General features: G+C 39.8%; 2 pseudogenes; one reads left to right on the top strand and one right to left on the bottom strand.

Moving 5' to 3' along the window:
* On the top strand, window positions 1–3,774 carry LOC139422565 (myosin heavy chain, fast skeletal muscle-like; annotated as a pseudogene).
* A 100-nt stretch (window positions 3,775–3,874) lies between these two features.
* On the bottom strand, window positions 3,875–9,948 carry LOC139422564 (myosin heavy chain, fast skeletal muscle-like; annotated as a pseudogene).
* Between the last annotated feature and the right edge of the window lie 4,153 nt (window positions 9,949–14,101).

Raw genomic sequence — 14,101 nt, 5'->3', positions numbered from 1 at the left:
ATGCAGACTGTGTGGCAACTGGGTGAGCAGATTGACAACCTCCAGAGAGTTAAGCAGTGAGCTTAAGTGGAGGTGGATGACCTGTCAAGCAACATGCAGGCTATTGCTAAAGCAAAGGTAAGTTAACAAATATTTGTTAATGTTTGTTTTTGGTTTTGAAATATGTATTGAAATAGCTACAGCTTTTTAATTTGTGAAATCTACAATTTTGCTGATCAATTTGGAAAAACTGTGAAGTTCTCTTGAAGATCATCTGAGTGAAGTGAATACTAAAGAGGAAGAACATCAGAGATCAATGACCTTTCAAGCCAGAAGGCTCGACTCCAGACAGAAAATGGTGACAACTTCACATCCAAATAGCCAAAGCCAAAATATTCACATCTACATATTTCTGAACTTCTATTTTGATCATTTTCAGGGGAGATGTCACGACAGCTTGAGTGAGGAGAAGGATTCCTTAATGTCAAACCTAACTCATGGCAAACAAGCTTAAGTCCAACAAATTGAAGAGCTGAAAAGGCAGAATGAGGAGGATGTTAAGGTCAACATAATATATGCTACTAAAATGTTATGTTTCTGAATAAAAAGCCTGTGACATTTGCTTTCCATATTAGGCTACGAATGCCCTGGCCCAAAGAGCTGTATGAGGAGGAGCAGGAGTCCAAGGCTGAGCTGCAGCAGAGCATGTCCAAGGCCAACAGTGAGGTATGTATGAGACTGATGTATGAGTATGAAGTATGAGACTGATACTGATGCCATCCAGTGCACTGAGGAACTTGAACAGGCCAAGTAAGATCAAACATAACTGAGCTATTTTCTCCATGTGATCGCTTCAACCAAAGGGAAAGGTATTATGGAATTCCATGTTTCCCACCACAGGAAGTAGTTAGCCCTACGTCTTCAGGAAGCAGAGGAAGCTGTTGAGGCAACCAACTCCAAGTGCTCCTCATTGGAGAAGACCAAGGGGAGGTGGAGTATCTGATGGATATTGAAAGCCAACTCTGCTGCTGTCTCTTTGGACAAGAAGCAAAGAAATGTTGATAAGGTGCAAGATGGCATACCTACTATTTTAGAAATAAATGTTTATGATGCTTTAACGTGTTTATTTATATGACAAATATAGCCTGTCTATAATAAGTACTATTTTGTAATTTGCAGAGTGGAAGCAGAAATTTGAGGAGTCAGGCAGAGCTGGAGGCATTGTTGAAAGAGGTTCGCTTCATGGGCACTAAACTTCAAATGAAGAATATCTTGACAATTTCGAAAACGCGAAAACAAAAACCTGCAACGTATGTCAAGGTTCTTTATTAAGTAAATGCGCTCATGCCACACTATCTTTAAGTATAGAAACAATTATGCTTACTGAAAATGTTTTTCTTTTCTAGAGGAAATTATGGATCTTACTGGACAGCTAGGGGAAACAGGAAAACCATGAGCTTGAAAAGTCAAAGAAAGTCTGAACAGGAGAAGACAGAGGTTCAGACTGCCCTGGAGGAGGCAGAGGTAATAGTAAAGATGGGTACCTCATATTTATCCTAATTCCCAACTACAATACCTTCCTGTCTATTCTGACTGTACATTATCTCCCATTCAGGCATCTCTGGAGCATAAGGAATATACAGTGCCTTGCGAAAGTATTCGGCCCCCTTGAACTTTGCGACCTTTTGCCACATTTCAGGCTTCAAACATTAAGATATACAACTGTATTTTTTTGTGAAGAATCAACAACAAGTGGGACACAATCATGAAGTGGAACGACATTTATTGGATATTTCAAACTTTTTTAACAAATCAAAAACGGAAAAATTGGGCGTGCAAAATTATTCAGCCCCTTTACTTTCAGTGCAGCAAACTCTCTCCAGAAGTTCAGTGAGGATCTCTGAATGATCCAATGTTGACCTAAATGACTAATGATGATAAATACAATCCACCTGTGTGTAATCAAGTCTCCGTATAAATGCACCTGCACTGTGATAGTCTCAGAGGTCCGTTAAAAGCGCAGAGAGCATCATGAAGAACAAGGAACACACCAGGCAGGTCCGAGATACTGTTGTGAAGAAGTTTAAAGCCGGATTTGGATACAAAAATATTTCCCAAGCTTTAAACATCCCAAGGAGCACTGTGCAAGCGATAATATTGAAATGGAAGGAGTATCAGACCACTGCAAATCTACCAAGACCTGGCCGTCCCTCTAAACTTTCAGCTCATACAAGGAGAAGACTGATCAGAGATGCAGCCAAGAGGCCCATGATCACTCTGGATGAACTGCAGAGATCTACAGCTGAGGTGGGAGACTCTGTCCATAGGACAACAATCAGTCGTACAAATCTGGCCTTTATGGAAGAGTGGCAAGAAGAAAGCCATTTCTTAAAGATATCCATAAAAAGTGTTGTTTAAAGTTTGCCACAAGCCACCTGGGAGACACACCAAACATGTGGAAGAAGGTGCTCTGGTCAGATGAAACCAAAATTGAACTTTTTGGCAACAATGCAAAACGTTATGTTTGGCGTAAAAGCAACACAGCCCATCACCCTGAACACACCATCCCCACAGTCAAACATGGTGGTGGCAGCATCATGGTTTGGGCCTGCTTTTCTTCAGCAGGGACAGGGAAGATGGTTAAAATTGATGGGAAGATGGATGGAGCCAAATACAGGACCATTCTGGAAGAAAACCTAATGGAGTCTGCAAAAGACCTGAGACTGGGACGGAGATTTGTCTTCCAACAAGACAATGATCCAAAACATAAAGCAAAATTTACAATGGAATGGTTCAAAAATAAACATATCCAGGTGTTAGAATGGTCAAGTCAAAGTCCAGACCTGAATCCAATCGAGAATCTGTGGAAAGAACTGAAAACTGCTGTTCACAAATGCTCTCCATCCAACCTCACTGAGCTCGAGCTGTTTTGCAAGGAGGAATGGGAAAAAAATTCAGTCTCTCGATGTGCAAAACTGATAGAGACATACACCAAGCGACTTACAGCTGTAATCGCAGCAAAAGGTGGCGCTACAAAGTATTAACTTAAGGGGGCTGAATAATTTTGCACGCCCAATTTTTCAGTTTTTGATTTGTTAAAAGAGTTTGAAATATCCAATAAATGTCGTTCCACTTCATGATTGTGTCCCACTTGTTGTTGATTCTTCACAAAAAAATACAGTTTTATATCTTTATGTTTGAAGCCTGAAATGTGGCAAAAGGTCGTAAAGTTCAAGTTGGCCGAATACTTTCGCAAGGCACTGTAAGCTCCGTGTACAACTGGAGGGCAGGGTATGTAGCAAAGGTAATTATAATACTGTATTGCATACTGATTTAGAAACTTCTCTATCTAGGTCCGTGATCTGGAAAATGAGCTTGAGACTGAGCAAAAGCAGGGGGTTGATGCTATCAATGGAGTTCTTAAATATGAGAGGAGGGAGAAAGAGCTCACCAATCAGGTAAGAAATAAGAACGTATTAATGTACCGTATAATCAAGAGGTAAAGTCATATTGTCACCAACATTTTAACAGATGTATTTATTTTCCATTCATGGGCATAGCCCTAGTTTGAAATTAAATTGCAATCCACTTATCACATTGTCCTGAACCTTTTGTGAAAAATAAACTTGCACCTGTGATTTCATACAGACTGAGGAAGACAAGAAGAATGTTACTAGACTTCAGGATTTGGTGGATAAATTACAGATCAAAGTGAAGGCCTACAAAAGACAGGCTGAGGAAGCTGTAAGCAAACCATATACCAAGGACCATTCTCCACAAAATGTTGAGTATTAAAGGGAAGGTTGGGCTCTGGCTGCAATAATTCATGTAGGCTAACCTACACTGCATCTCATTACATTTCAGGAGGAGTAAGCTCATGTTCATATGGCCAAATTCAAAAAGGTGCAGCCTTAAAAAAGAAAATGTATATTGATTATTGTAAACCTTAAACTCTTTTGATTTGGCTTAATTGTGTTCATTTTTTAAACATTGTGCTTGTTGAGTTTGTTTTTAATATAAATGTTTTACCTCAGCTTCATCTAGTGCAGATTGCATCTCACTTTTCTGTTTCCACTTGTCTTCTGACTTTCTCCAGTTCATGGACACTCTCTCCACTCTCACCAATTTGCTCCTCTGTATTTTGAAAGCCATACAGTACATGTCAAAAGACAATCGGGTCATTTCATATTGTAAAACCTTAAGGTTTTTATGTGTTGTGACTATTACGTCATGGATTGTCACGTTTCATGAATTGGGTTTACGTTTTAGGTTTTTATTCTCCCTTTTGAGAGTTTCCAGATGATCCAGAGCTTCTTCAAATGAGCTTTTCATTTTGAAAAGATCTGTGGTTTGTGATCGAGATTCTTTCTGAGCACTTTCCCGCTCCGACTGACTAGTACTTCTTCTTCCAGTCAACTAGAATCTAAAATCATGTAATGAGTATTGTCATTAATACATAAAAAGATAAAATCAAACTTTTATATTACCTTGTCAAAGTTTCTTATCAAGATTAGCAGCCACACTAGTTGATCTCCCCACATCAACCATGAGATCCTCCATTTCACTCTGCAGTCTCTGCTTAGTCTTTTCCAGTGGAAAGTGAGACCGTTTTTCATGATTATGCATAGGGTAACCTATGGCAAACAAGTAGAACATCTATAAAAAGTTGGCAATTACTTGGCATCTTCAAGTTCCTCAGTGTGCTGGATGGCATCAGTCTCATACTTGGTTCTCCACAGAGCTACCTCACTGTTGGCCTTGGACATGCTGCGCTGCAGCTCAGCCTTGGACTCCTGTTCTTCCTCAAATTGTTCTCGGAGGAGGTCACAGTCGTGATGTGCTGAATGTAAACTATGGGCCAGGGCATTCTTAGCCTTGATGAAAACAACACACTGAGTGTACAAAACATTTATTTCCATGAGACTGACCAGGTGAATCCAGGTGAAAACTATGATCCTTTATTGATGTCACTTGTTAAATCCACTTCAATCAGTGTAGAGACAGGTTAAAGAAGGATTTAAGCCTTGAGACACTTGAGACATGGATTGTGTATGTGTGCCATTCAGAGGGTGAATGGGCAAGACAAAATATTTAACTGCCTTTGAACAGGGTATGGTAGTAGGTACCAGGCTGTCCTGAGGGCAAAAGCAGGGGCTGCAACTCAATATTAGGAAGGTGTTCCTAATGTTTGGGATACTCAGTGTAAAGTAGGTCTCACGTATAAGATTTTCAATGTATTCAATATAGTATGGTAACAATATTAGGATACCTTTAATTTCCTCATCAAGATGTCTCTTCAGGTCATCATTTTGTGTTGTGAACCCATGCTTGGCTCTTGTCAGTTGTGAAATGAGACCTTCCTTCTCCTCCATTGTCCGATTTAAATTCCCCTACAAGATCAAATTAGAATACGTGTTAAGGTAGTTTTTGTTTGTTTCTCCTCCACATGTAAAAAGGAAGGATGATTAAAATAACAATTCTCAGGTTGGAGAAAGGGCCTTTTGATTACTGATGTCATTGAGATGACGTACATTCTCCTCTCTTGGTCTAACTCGATTAGCTGACCCTCGAGAGGCACATTTTCTTCAAGGTTAATCTGTATTGTAGTAATATTGAGATTTTGTCAAATGAACCATGAAAGCATAGGTGACAATTTGATGCTATTTGTACGTTTTATGATACCTTGGATTTGGCCACAGCTTCCATGTTGCTGACCAAGTCATCTATTTCCATCTTGTATTCACTCTTCTCCAGTTTCTGCTTAACTATCTGGAGGTTGTCAATTTGTTCTGCCATACTGTCTGTCTGCTTCTTGAGAAGAGCGGCAGCGATGGACTCGTAATGCAAGGTGGACTCCTCCAGGTCTCGACGCAGCTTCTGAAACTCAGCCTCACACTTCTTGTTCTTCTCAATTTGAGAAGCAGTGGCTCCACCAGCCTCTTCAAGCCTCTCACTGATCTCCTCAAGTTCCCTGAGAGATCAGACCTCTGCCTCTCTATCTTGACACAAGCAGAGTGCTCAGACTCCATTTCTTATTCGAGTTCCTCAATACGAACATTGAGAGAACATACCATTTTAAACCAAAGAAGTTTGAGCAAATAATTTGAAAGATATTTCATGTTTTACTATATTACATTGTGTTCCTTCATCTTCTTTCAAAGCTGGGAGCTCAGTATTAGTTCATCCTCAATTTTGCTTTGCAGCTGGGCTGTTTCAAGTCTTTCCTGCAAAGGGGAAATATATTGAGTACATTTGACCACAACAGAGAAAAACTTGCTTATTATTTCAGCAGTCTCTGATTTTACTTAAGTTTTTCATCTGACTGCTGCTTTTCATTCTCCAGATCCATTATGGCTTCATGTGTCACTTTCACATCACACTCAAGCTTTCTCTTGGCTCTCTCAAGGTCTATGCGAATCGTCTTCTCTTGCTCCAGAGAACCCTCAAGCTATGGTATGAAAACAAGTAGCGATAGAATTAAGTTAAATCATTACAATGCAATCCTTTTTTTCTACTGATAAGGTGTTACTCACAACATCCACTTTTTGTTCAAGCATAGCTTTCGCTTTTGTCAGTGTTGACTGTCCTCCTCTGCCTGGAGATCAAGGGTCTGCTGATGTGCCTCTTGGAGGCCTTCTCCTTGGTCAACTTGGAATGATATCTCCTCTGTTAGGTTATTAACCTGCAATGGCATAGTGATGTTAGTAAAATACCTGCAAAGAGGAAGATGGATACTGCAATTTCATATAAAAATGCAAACCTTGTTTTCAGTGGCATGCTTCTCCTTCTCCACTTTGGCCAAGGTGAGCTCTAAGTTATCAATATCTTTCTTCAGCTCAGAGCACTCATCCTCCAGCTTCCTCGTATTGGCAGTCAGCTCAGAATTGATTTAGTCTTCATCATCCAGTCTCTCGGTCAACTCTTCAGTTTGGCTTCAAGCTGTATTTAGCTTATAATGAAAGCCTCACATCTCTCCTCTGCATCCAAAAGAGTTTCGGAATCCCAGGAAAACCGATTGTCTTTCTAATGGAACACTTCTTAAACACTACACTACACCCGATATGTTTAAAAGCAATGATAGTTCATGTTGACAATTCTAATAGCACTTACAGATTGAACTTGTGACATGAGGTTTTGTTTCTCCACGAACAGAGAAACATCTTCTCCTCCAGTTCCTTTCTCTTGGCCTTTGCCTTTGCCAGGTCCCCCTTACATGTGATGAAGTCCTCCATCTTCTCCACCTTCTTTTCACTATCTGCACTCTTCAGAAGGGGCTTGATCTTGAAGTACAGCTTCATCCATGGCCAGTGTTTCACGTTCATGAATAAGCGGTGGTTGTATTGCAGAATGAACACACAATCTCTGAAAAAGAGGTAATTGTAATGCCATATTATTGACCAGTTCTAATGCATGTACTTTCTTTTAAAGATAAGTATACAAATATTTCAACTGATGGGTTGTCTTAATTCTTTATAGCCAGCTGAGAATTCTTTTCTCATGAGGTACCCACATCATCTCGCAACTCCTCCTCTTCTCAGCAGACCGGCTTTAAATAAGACCTGCAATAACATGGCTTACTGAGACACAGATGCTGTTGATAAACTGTATGTGTATATACAGTGCCCTCTGTAAGTATTGAGACAGTGACACTTTTCTTAGAAGTGTTTAGAAACATTTATTTACAGTAAAAGTGACGCCAAAATTACATTATACATTATTTACCATGTATTTCTATTAGGCACAAAACAATCTGAAACACAACCAAAACAAACAGCAAATGCATCCAACAAATTGTAGAGTCACAAGCTTGATGTAGTCATTGCATGCTAGAAATATGGGACCAAATACTACACTTTTGACTACTTTAATACACATAAGTGAATTTGTCCCAATACTTTTGGTCCCCTAGCATGGGGAGACTACAAAAAAGTGCTGTAATTTCAAAATGATTTCAAATTGAGAGTTTTGGAGTATAGAGCCAAAATAAGAAAATGCTTGACTGTCCCAATAATTATGGAGGGCACTGTATAAACACCATGTGAAAATCAGCAGAGAATAACTGCTATGTGGTTTGCAAACAAGAGCATGTTTATAAAGTAATTGGATCATCACCTTGGTATGTCCAAATTTATATGGTGTGTGATCAACATCAATTGATCCAGGAAGCTTCTCTGAAGCTTTCTTGCCATCGATGAACTGTCCTTCTGGGATAGCACCGGCATTCAATATTCTGTATCTGTCAGATTACAGAAGACGCAATGGCAGGCATAAGAGATTACTAAACTACCAAATTAAGCTTGTGGTAGTTAAATTATGAGAATAAAGGTTTACCTCTGCTTGAAGTCAGCATATATAATCCTGCTTGGGAACGCCTTCCTGCAGATCCTGATACACTCCAGCACACCGTTACAGCGCAGCTGATGAATAACCAGATGATTATCCACTATACCTGTATTCAATAGAAATGAATGAAAAACATCACACACATGACAATAGCGCCATATTTTTGTCATGTATAGCAGCTTCCTCAATGTCACAAATCAAATATTTTCAGTGTTTTCCTCTGTAAAGTCCTGTGGTAAGATCTCTTTGTTGGACTTCTAACAAGAATAGTTATCTGTCAGCAGAGCAGTACCTGGTGTCTTTAGTTCATTAGGAATCAGGCAACAACGTGAGGGTGATTGCTCCTCAAGGTGGTCTTTAACTTGCCAAGATTGTCCTGTGGAGAAGAGTATTGTCGTTAGTATTACACATCTTCTTAGATGTTAGTTGATATAAATGTCACACGAGTTGAATATACTGATTAGCTATTAATGTACCCTGAAAACAGCAGAGACCGTCTGGAAAGAGCCACCTTTCTGCTTCTTCCCTCCTTTGTTTTTCTCACCACCACAAGCATCTTCATAAAGAAGAGACATTTACTGTACCAACAAATGACAATCAATGTAGAATTTACTCATTACCATCCCACTGGGCACACACTGATTGTAATCAATGTTATTTCTATGTCATTTCAATGAAATGAAGTTGAACCGACGTGGAATAGCTGTTGAATTGACATCTGTGCCCAGTGGGATATGACGTGCGTACTACCTGCATCACCAGCCGCAAAGGAGGCATACAGCAAAGCCAGCAGCTTGACTGGTGACTTCTGGTACAGCTGCACAACAGATTCATTCAACGGGTCCTTGTTCTTGTCCAGCCAGCCAGTGAAACTGTAGTCCACAGTACCAGCATAGTGCACCAGGGTGAAGTGGGCCTCAGGTTTGCCTTTGACAATCTTTGGCATTTGGAAGGCTTGGTTCTTTCCAAGATGCTGGTGGTACAGTTTGTAATTGAAAGAAGGGTCTGAAGACTTGGGGAACATCCTCTTCAAGGATGGAGGAGATGCCCAATGGCTGTTGATGAAATCATTCTTACTTGAAGTGTAGGTATTGATAAAAAAAAAATACATTTTCAAATGACTGAAAGTGGGTTTTTAACATTTTCTTATATCTTCTCAATAAGCTCAATGCAGGCAGCCAAGTCCATACCAAAGTCAATCAGCTCCCATTCTATTCCCTCTTTCTTGTATTCCTCTTGTTCTAGCACAAACATGGTGTGGTTAAAAAACTGTTGCAGTTTCTCATTAGTGAAGTTAATGCAGAACTGCTCCAAGCTGTTGTACTGAGTTACAAAAATCAAACCGTTTATATGGTTGTTCACCACTGAAGACGGCAGTCTTGACATAGCTGCATTTAAGGTTGCTTAATGATGTTTTAAATACATTTCAGAAAGATAAGTATAAAGAAATTAACTTACATCAAAGATTTTTAACCCAGTGATGTCCAACACTCCTATATAGAATTGTCTTGCCTGCTTCGTATCGAGCATCTCGTTTATTCTGATGACCATCCATAAGAACATCTTCTCATAGATGGACTTTGTAAGATTTCCCTTCACTTGAACTAAGGGCCTATCCTGAACCATGAAAAACAGCCCTAGACCATTATTCCTCCTCCACCAAACTTTACAGTTGCCACTATGCATTGGGGCAGGTAGCCTTCTCCTGGCATCCGCCAAACCCAGATTAGTCCGTCGGACTGCCAGATGGTGAAGCGTGATTCATCACTCCAGAGAACAGGCTTCCACTGCTCCAGAGTCCAATGGCGGTGAGCTTTACACCATTCTTGATCTTAGGCTTGTCTATGGCTACTCGGGCCTGGAAACCCATTTCATGAAGCTCCTGACAAACCGTTATTGTGCTGTAATTACTTGCAGAGGCAGTTTGGAACTCGGTAGTGAGTGTTGCAATTGAGGACATACCATTTTTACTTGCTTCAGCAAGCACATCCTACATCCGTAGTCAAACAATTGCTTAAGCTATGACATAAGCTTTCATATTTAGTGGATGTACCTCATAAATTGCAAGGTTACCAGTTTTGAAATCAAAGGGCCTGTAATGGTTGTCTAGCTGGTTTTCAGATGAACACATTATGGTATCAAGCTTCTAGATGTCCATATTCAAGGTTGCTGAGATACATTAACGGAACATTTAGAATAGGCATGGGGAGTCTCACGGTGCACGAAGGGCGGACTGATGAGTGACCATTTGAAAACACAAAACAGCATTTTATTTTATTTTAAGATGGTTGAATGATTACACACTCACAGTAGCTCTTTTGGCGTCGATGATAAAGAGCCAGACCCATTACATGATGAGTTTGACCTTAGGTCCTTGTGGAGAAATATGACCATGCTTATGTCTCGGGGGTGCTCCTGCTAACTAGTTCACAGCATTCTGCTAAGGCCAGAGGTCAGGGATGCACAACTCCAGTCACAGAGGGCTGTAGTGTGTGATGGTTTTCGTCCTCGTCTTTTGATCATAGACTATTTTATATCTGGGCGGAGAGAGAATTGTTCATCCCTTCCATAGACGTTCTATTAAATCAAGCCGGCTTAGGCCTAAAAGGTGAACAACTGATTTAAGAAAGGATACACATTTTTATATTTAACCTTTATTTAACTAGGCCAGTCAGTTAAAAACAAATTCTTACTTACAATGACAGCCTACCGAGGAATAGTGGGTTAACTGCCTTGTTCAAGGGGCAGAGCAACAGATGTTTACCTTGTCCACTCGGGGATTTGATCCAGCAACCTTTGGCCCACACTCGAACCACTAGGCAAATTGATGTCAATGATGTTTATGTAGCATATCATTTTCTGATATAAAATCAAATGAACAGAAACCTTGAGTGCATATTGTGTTATGTCCTGTATTAAGACCCTGCAGCTGTCACCTGTCTGAACTGAGTGTCCAGGTCCTCAAATACAGAGCATCCCCATCATGTCCCCCCCCCCCCCCATTGCCTTTGAGTGTTTATCATCACACTTGCTTCCTCAGCCTGTGTCAATGTGACCCAGAGTGAAAGTCTCACAGCAGTAATTAACTAACCCATCCTCAACAGGGTCAGGGACAGCCACAATTGTCATATAAATGACAGCTGCTGCCAATTCGTGGAACAGAATGTGATGAGGGCTGTTCAAAACCAAGCTTTCAATAATCCACGCGGTACCTTGTACCTGCAATGCTCACAAAATGTTGCGGCATCATCATCTGTGCGTTAGTGAGGTACTTCAGAGTTTCCTCTTGCTCATTCCTTATAGGTGCACTGTGCAGCTGTTTACTTCTCATTTCCATTTCTCTGTGTTTAAAAAAAAGAATACGGCTTAGAATTATATATTTTATGCTATAACACAATATAGGATCCTGATTCAAATGTAGTTATAGGATGTGTATGGTTATTACCTGATGTGTATGGTTATTACCTGATGTGTATGGTTATTACCTGATGTGTATGGTTATTACCTGATGTGTATGGTTATTACCTGATGTGTATGGTTATTACCTGATGTGTATGGTTATTACCTGATGTGTATGGTTATTACCTGATGTGTATGGTTATTACCTGATGTGTATGGTTATTACCTGATGTGTATGGTTATTACCTTATCATAATCCAACAAAACCCCATTTGTTGCAGGGATGTGAAGTAGTGTTGTATTGTTTGTGTTCAACTGCAGAGAAGGAGAAGCATCCGTGTAACAGGAAGATACTGTTTGTGTTCAACTGCAGAGAAGGAGAAGCATCCGTGTAACAGGAAGATACTGTTTGTGTTCAACTGCAGAGAAGGAGAAGCATCCGTGTAACAGGAAGATACTGTTTGTGTTCAACTGCAGAGAAGGAGAAGCATCCGTGTAACAGGAAGATACTGTTTGTGTACACTGAAGTGGCCAGTTGACCAACCACCAGTAAATAGGTCACAAAATTAAATTTGTAATCCTCCAATGCTACATATCATATACATTATGACCTATCTGCAGGTGTTACTGTTGCATTAACTTCCAAGAAGATGTGTGTGCAGCAATAGGTTACATAGCAATGAGTAATACGTTCGTGTGATTACAATAAGCATGATTGCTTGTTGCCTGTCACATTAAAGTATAGCTTGATTATTGAAACTTGAAGTCCCTTTATTACACATTCACTCTTTCTCCGTCTCCCACTGTGTGGGGATGTGTGTTGGGTGGGCGTGTTGAAGACACAGGAAGTGTCTCCATCTATTGGTCGTTGAACAATACTACAACAATGGAACCAATGCTAGCAGTTAGATATTCATGTGACTGCAAGAGGTTACTGTCACGAGTTCCATCCTTAAGGATCTCATATTAACAGCATGCCTGTCAAATTAACCAGACAGTGTACCTTGATCTCTATGCTTCTCACAATGTTTTTTTCTTCCATTAGTAAGCTCTGAGTTTGGATACTTTAATGAGATGCATTTTGTAATGCATTTTATGATTAGAGTGAGCTGGGGGAGAGGTTCAGGAATTCACACAGTGATTTTGGTATGTACAGTATCTATACGTGGACAAGTGTTTGCATTCTCAACTTGTCCAAATATCTTTTCATCTTCGAAAGTCATTGTGTATTCATGATCGTTCCTGATGAAAGCAGTGGATGATTCTGATGTACTGTAGCTCCTGACAGATGTCTCGTTGATAAATGAGAGATGAGTGGACACCTCTGACATAACTCTGTATGTGGGGAAGCTAATCTCCTGGAGTATGAATGTTTCTCCAATAATGCCTGGCTTTTTAATCAAATGCTTTTGGATTTTATTTTTCTGCACTCTGCCTCGCCTAGAATCAAGCTGTATGTCTCCTAAAGTCTAGGTCAGTGAGGCCAAACTATTGTCAGACAGCTATCCATGGAATCTGTCTGTATTCACTCAAAGTTGGATTCCCAGCTGTCTCTAACATACACTGAAGAATGGATATATGTCACGGACGTCATCGTGGAAATGCAGCGTACATTTTATTTTATTTATGTAAATGTCGCCAACAAAACAAGAAACAAAGAAACGACCGTGAAGCTTACTAAGGCAAAAGTGCCACTAACAAAGATAACTACCCACAAAATACAAAGGAAAAAAAGTCAGCCTAAGTATTATTCCCAATCAGAGACAACGATAGACAGCTGTCCCTGATTGAGAACCATACTTAGCCAAAACATAGAAACAGAAAACATAGAAATAAAGAAACTAGAATGCCCACCCTAGTCACACCCTGGCCTACCCAAAATAGAGAATAAAAGCCTCTCTATGGCCAGGGCGTGACACTATGAGACGTTATTTATGGGTACATACTGTGATGGGTTTTCTAGTTTTTCACAACAACCATTCCGCCCAAAAATATTATAGCTCAGGTATTAAATGGTATTGTTTTTCTTGGAAGTAGGTTGTTTGTTTAATTTTGCTTTTAAACTATTAAACTATGATTAAACTATGATGCCTTAACATGCCCATATATTTGAAAATAAGATGTTAATGTTTTTTATAGTCTATGCAATTGGTCACAAGACATATACTGTATTCTATTCTACTGTATTTTAGTCAATTCCACTTCGACATTGCTCAATCTAATATTTATATATTTCTTAATTCCATTATTTTACTTTTAGATTAGTGTGTATTGTTGTGAACTGTTAGATACTACTGCACTGTTGGAGATAGGAACACAATCATTTCGCTACACCCGCAATAACATCCGCTAAATATGTGTGTGTGACCAATAACATTTT

The sequence above is a fragment of the Oncorhynchus clarkii genome, chromosome 12 (assembly GCF_045791955.1).
Source record: "Oncorhynchus clarkii lewisi isolate Uvic-CL-2024 chromosome 12, UVic_Ocla_1.0, whole genome shotgun sequence".
NCBI lineage: Eukaryota > Metazoa > Chordata > Actinopteri > Salmoniformes > Salmonidae > Oncorhynchus > Oncorhynchus clarkii.
This window is presented reverse-complemented; position numbering and strand designations above follow the sequence as displayed.